The sequence below is a fragment of the Callospermophilus lateralis genome, unplaced genomic scaffold (genome assembly GCF_048772815.1).
Source record: "Callospermophilus lateralis isolate mCalLat2 unplaced genomic scaffold, mCalLat2.hap1 Scaffold_60, whole genome shotgun sequence".
NCBI classification, from domain to species: Eukaryota; Metazoa; Chordata; class Mammalia; order Rodentia; family Sciuridae; genus Callospermophilus; species Callospermophilus lateralis.
The window spans coordinates 2486235-2492525 of record NW_027514584.1 but is presented as its reverse complement, the minus strand read 5'-3'; positions in this window follow the sequence as shown (position 1 = coordinate 2492525).

Here is a 6291-nt window from a genome sequence, read left to right as displayed (position 1 = left end):
GGTGTCCCCCAAATAGGACTCATGGGGTCTTAACCCGGTCACCTCCAAAGTCCCCAGCTGTGCTTAAATCCCTCCTTCTGCCCGAGCTCCTTAGGATCCAAACGGGAGTCACGAGGTTGGGTGCCCTCTGGGATTGACACTGGGACTCGGGATCTGATGGTGTCATATCCGAGTTACAAAATGCCCCCAGGCTTTCCTGGGCCTCATTTGATTCTCCTATGCAAGGGGAAAGTTGGACGGGTGGTCCCTCAGGTCATGTTTTGAAGAGAGGAGGTAGACATGTAGGGTGGGGGTGTTCAGGAAGAGGTGGGGATGGGCTCACATTCTACAGGAGGACTGGCCCTGCCCCATTACCCAGTGTGAGAGGAGCTGGGTGAGGAGAGGAGAGAGTTGCCCAGGCCCAGCTCTCATCCTCTCTAGCGGGCCTCCCTATAGAGCCTGGGAGTCTGAGACTAGACCCAGACTTGTTTTGAGTACAACAAAGCTACTCAGAGATGGAAAAAAAAAAAAAAAAAAAACAGGCTACACTCTTTGAGGCAGCCCAGTCCCCTGCCCTCACATTCCCCTAGAGCCTTCTAGGCCTTGGGGCCTACAAACATTTAAAGCAAGTCCTCCAGCATGTATGGCAGGCCAGCTACTCACACTGAGGCCCTAGTGCCCTTATCCACACGGGCCAGCAGCCATCTATCCCCAGCCTGAGCCCAATCCTGGGTTTCTGTCACCAGAGGCCCTACAGTGGCCCCAGCCATAGCTCTAGAGGCAGGGCCAGGGTCCTCCACAAACCTGTGTGTGAGCCGCTGCTTACAGGAAGTTTCACTTCTCAGAACTGGGCCCTGCTCATGGTCCTGACCTGACTAAAAGAATGTGTCTTCTATTTAGGTCTTTAACTCTTCTGGGCTCTGCCACTATAGAAATGAGGGGCTGTATGGGAGGATGCTTTTGGTAGGCATATATAACTACCGTTTATAAAATCTGATGCTAACTTGATGTGTGGCCTTGGACAAGTCACTTAACCTCTCTGACCTCCATTTTCTTATCTGTAAAAAAGGATAATTATCCCAGCGTGGTACCTAGTAGATGCTTTCATACTGATGAGAACTGCCAGGAAGGACCTTCAGCCCAGCATGGCCTCTCCATAGCTTCTGTACTCCTCCCACCCCACAAGGACCCCTCTGTTCCCTCCCTCCCAAGTGCCTTGCATTGGGCTACAGGGGCTCCATGGAGCCTGATGGGGTTCTCACAGGATGGACAATGTCTAAGGCTCCCAGAGGAAGCACCCTGGGGTCTGGCCCAGGCCCAGCCAAGGCAGCTGTGGTAGAGGCTGGAGCAGGGCAGGAGAAGCCACGGTCAGAGTGTACCCTGATGGGGCCCAGCCTTGTGCTTGCCCCCATGACTACTCCTTTAGGACTTCAGGTTGTCCTCTCACTCCCAGCCTGCCCAGCCCCATATTCCACAGTGGAGGCACTCAGGAAGAGTGGCCAGGGGCCTATCCAAGGAGACAGTGGTCTAGGATGCAGCCTGGGTCACCCAGCGGTTTCCTTGACTACCCATCCACTTTCAGGCCACAGCCCTTCCCAGCTCCTGGGTCTTTGTGCAACTTTACCCTCTGATCTGAGACAAGGCAGCTTCTTCCTTTCAGATGACATCTTCTGCACATGTGACCATGTCTACATCTTCTGTGGCACAACTGTTGGCAGTATGAGTGTTTTGTTTTGTTAGTTTTTTGTCTTCTGATCTCAAATATCAGCAAGCTGGAAATGTAAGCCTATAGAGAAGTGGTCTTGGTTGAGATGGGCTGGGGGTCTTGGCTTCAACTCCAGCAAGAAATGAACAGTTTGGAAAAGAAGGCATACATTTTACTCACCTGCAGAAAGATCCCATGCCAAAGACAGCCCTTAGGTGACAGCACCCCCAAATCATAAAGGGCACAGCAGTGGTTCCCAAGTGGGTGTAGAGGTAGAAGAAGACTTTAAGTGAACAGGTTTGTTGTGGTGGTTGTTTTGCGATACTAGGGATTGAACCCAGGGGTGTTCTTCCACTGAGCTACACCCGCAGCTCTTTTTAAAATTTTTTGCTTTGAGACAGGGTCTCTCTAAGTTTCCCAGGCTGCCCTGGAACTTGCGATCCTCTGCCTCCCAAGTCACTGGGATGACAGGCACATGCCACCATACCTCACTAAGATGAACATTTTTAAAGTTAATAGTCATGAGTTGATGTTTATCAGAAAAGAAATATAATTTAACACATCCAACCATGGTTTCATTGTCATTGTTACTCAAAAGGAAGCTAAGAAAGAAAAAATGAATTGATTTAAAGAAAATATTAAGTAAACAATGTGCAGACAGATCACAAAAAGTGGTTCACATGCACCATCTAGGAGTTTGGGAAGGAGTGTGGCGACAGGACCTGCCCTAGGCTGGAGCTCCACCTTTAACTGCTGTCTCTTATTTTCCTATTGGTGCCTCCATTTTACAAGCCTGTCTGCTGTTGCTAGGTGCTGTGCCCAGGTGGGGCTTGGATGTACACTGTGCTACCCCTGTGGGGGCATGGGGAGGGCTGTGTTGGGCAGCACCACTGAAGGGAGACTCTAGGACCTGTAGGCAGGTGATGTGGGAAAGGCTGGCAGCTTTCAGGCCCTGAGGGCCCAGCTTGTGTGCACATTGGTTCAAGAAGGAAAGAACTTAGTAGGCTTGAGGAACCCAAAGAGGCCAGTGGGGTGGAGATGGGGGTGAGGGCTCGAGATGAGTTGAAAGAATCATCTGGGATGGATCACTGGACCCATAGGTCATGGCAAGGATTATGGGTATTGTTGTTCATTTAGCCAGCATTGACGGGTGCTTAGGTCTCATGGCAGGCTTCTGAACACAATGATGGCCTTTTTGTAAGTGTTGTGATAGAGATGTGAACTGGAGGCCAGGGAATACAGATGGGAGAGGGGCTGCCATACACGACAAGACAGGGACATTTGAATTGGGTTTTGAAGGATGAATAGGAATTTGACAGGACGAAAGAGCAAGACATTCTTGGCAAAGGTACAGAGGTTAAAAAAAAATTGCTCAGAGGATTTGGGGAAATGCTGGCAGCTGGAGCCACAGTGGGAAATGGAAAGACAGACAGGCAGGAGGGTCAAGCTCACAGAAGATCATGAGGCTTCATTCCAAAGGCATTGAGGTCCTTGGGACATAGTTTGTGTGGGAGAGTCACCCCCAGAATCTCAGGCAGATTCCTCTACTAAATGTGGTGGCAGGGTTGGGTGACAGTGAGAGGCACCAGGGCCACCTCTGCCTGATGGGGGTGTGAAGGTGGCCAGGCCTGGGCCCAGGCCGGGGGCTGGAGGAAGGGCTGCAAAGCCTGCCCTCCTTCGCTGTGCCCCTAGCCTGGGCTGGCATGGTGCCCAGAGCAGGGACCTCTCACGAGGGGGCCAGCTCAGGGCTTCCTGCTGTGCCAGATTGGAAGACCAGAGGCCCATTTCCAAGAGAGAAGATTGCAGCCAGCTGGGCCCGTGGTCTGTGTCCAAAGCAAACAGGAAGAGACCACGGTGGGCCAGGCAGGGCCTTTTTCTTTGTTTGGAGAAGGGATTAGGCTGAATGGACTTTTGGGTGTTTCTACTGCAAAGGTGGGAGGGCTTTGCACCATCTAGGAGTTCGGGAAGGAGTGTGGCGTCAGAAGATCTGCAGCAGGCCCAGTCACTTCTCAGAGTGAAGTGAGGGCCAGGGGGATGTGTGGCCCTCAGCGGCCAGCCTGTGGGCACTGTGAAGATGACCTTCCCTGGGCAAATTCCACTCTGAGCACATAATGAGTCACCCTTGGGGGCCACTATGCCCTCTGTCACTGTGCCCACACCAGAGCACTACCCCAGATGCTTGGCTTCCTGTCACTGCCCCTTGGCCATCAGCCCAGGCTTCGTGGGACTGGCTACAGGTCCCTGTAGTGGGAAGCCCACTTTAGTCCCACACCAAGGCCCCGGGGACGGGTCTCTGGAGGGAAAGGGAAATGTCAAATGTTCAGAGCACCCTCAGTCTGAAATGCGAACTTTCAGGATTCCCCCCCAAAGAGCCTAGGCACAGACCCCAGCCTCCATGGACCAGATGAGAGTGGCCATCTTTCACTGTTCACTCCACATTTTGGGCCTGAGTGAGTTAATCTAGGTGGCCTTTCAACTAATGCACATGTTTATTTAACAAGACTTCGTGTGGCCGTTGGCTGGCAGGAGGTGGGAGATGAATGAGACCCTCAGGAGCCGACAGACGCGCGAGCCCTGGATTCTTGCGCCTGCCCAGAGTTCTGCACATCTACGGAGGCTGGGGAAGGCCCAAGAGGGTGAACACTTCTCCTGGAGCATGTGTGGGACAGGGTATAGGGTGGAGTGAACGCTCCAAAGACGTCAGTAAGGAATTTCCCCTGGATTGAGTCATTGGTTCACCCATTCATCCATCTATCCATCCACCCGTCCATCCACCCATCCACCCACCCATTCACATACTCACTTCTCCACATGTGAATTCTCTCAATAAATGTATCCTGAGCACCTACCACACGCTAGGCATCAGGCCACCCTTGGGGGCCACAGCCAAGGTCCTGCTCTTGCAGGGCCTGTAGTCCATGACTCAAGTCATCATCACACGGATCAGGTGGAAACCTGTGCTGAGTTTTAGGGCTTTGGAGAAGAGATTTATGATGGTAATGGCTTGTCAGGGAGGTCGGCATGGCTTCTCTGAGGAAAACTTGAAAGATGAGCAGGGATTAACTCAGGCAAAAGGGAAGAAAATTCAATCCAGGCAACTGGAGCAGAATGTGCAAAGGCCCTGTGGTGGTGGGGCTGGATGAAAGCCAGAGTGGCTGGAATAGTGTTGGAGGGGAGAGTGGTGGGAACCAGGTTGGAAGTGGTTGGGCTAACTGCTTCTGGACTTGTGGGCCCCTTGAAAAGGTGTGGTCTGGGTTCTACAGAGCAAAAGAAAGACTTTAAGCAGTGGCAGAAAATTATCCAATGTGTGTGGTGAAGAGTTTTGAAGGCCCTGGAAGATGAAGGGAGTCCATGAGGGTACAGCAGGGTCCACATCAAGGACATGGTTAGTTGGGGGTGAAGTGGACACGGTGGTGAGTGTCAGGCTGTGTCGAGAGACCCAGCTGGTGGACAAGAAGGACAATCAGTGAACATAGTTTTCCTGTGTGGGCATATTTTATTAAGTATAAGTAATCTCTTCATTTTTAACAACAATAGAAAAAAAAGGCAGCACTGAGCTCGGGTGAGAAGGATGGGCATGTCTGCTAGGTTCTACTATGGGGTGTTTAATGATTTTTCCTTAAATCTGTTGTACAAACCTGAGATATAGATACTGTAAAGGTCACATACGGGAAGAACTTTAGTTTCCAACTTCTTTATTTTATTTTTTAAAATTTTTTTTAGTTGTAGATGGACACAATACCTTTATTTATTTATTTTTATGTGGTGCAGAGGATCAAATCCAGAGCCTCACACGAGCTAGGTGAGCACTCTACCACTGAGCCCCAGCCCCAGCCCTCCAACTTCCTTACTTAAAAAAAAAAAAGCAGCAGCCAGGTGGTGCACACCTATCAACCTGTCATCCCAGAGGCTTGGGAGGCTAAGGCAGGAGGATCACAAGTTCAAAGCCAGCCTCAGCAATTTAGCAAGGTGCCAAGCAACTCCATGAACCCTGCCTCTAAATAAAATACAAAAACTGGGTTCAGTGACTGAGTACCCCTGAGTTCAATCCCCAATACCAAAACAAACAAACAAAAAAACCCAAACCAAACAAAAACAAACAAACAAAAAACCCAGGAAAACAACTCATTGCACTTTATTCAGGGAGCTAATTGAGGGGAAAGTTTTGACAGAAAAGAAAAGGGAGGGGAATCGGAAGAAGGCAAGAGAGGCTAGGACCTTGTCGCTAAGGAGCCCCTGGCATCTTTCCAGGGATCAAACCTAAAGGGTGATTTCTGAGTGTTTGTGACAGGGAGCTGGGAATAGCCTTCATTCTTCTCTGTGCATGTTCCTGATCTTTCTTCTGGGAAGTCCTTCCCTGACTCTGACTTCAATCCTGATGTTGTGCCCACCATCTCTGTTCACAGGCAGATCAGTGCCACCTGGCGGCTCCCTCTTCCTCCTGGGCCCACAGCCTAACGCCTGTCCTTCAGTCCTCCAGCCCAGCTCCCAACTGCCTGCAGCCTGTAACCAGACACCCTTTGCTTCCGACAGGCACCCCTGAGCCGAGCTCCGCACAGGTTCCTGGATCTCCTCTCTGGAGCCCTGGGCAGAGCGTGCCCCTGCCC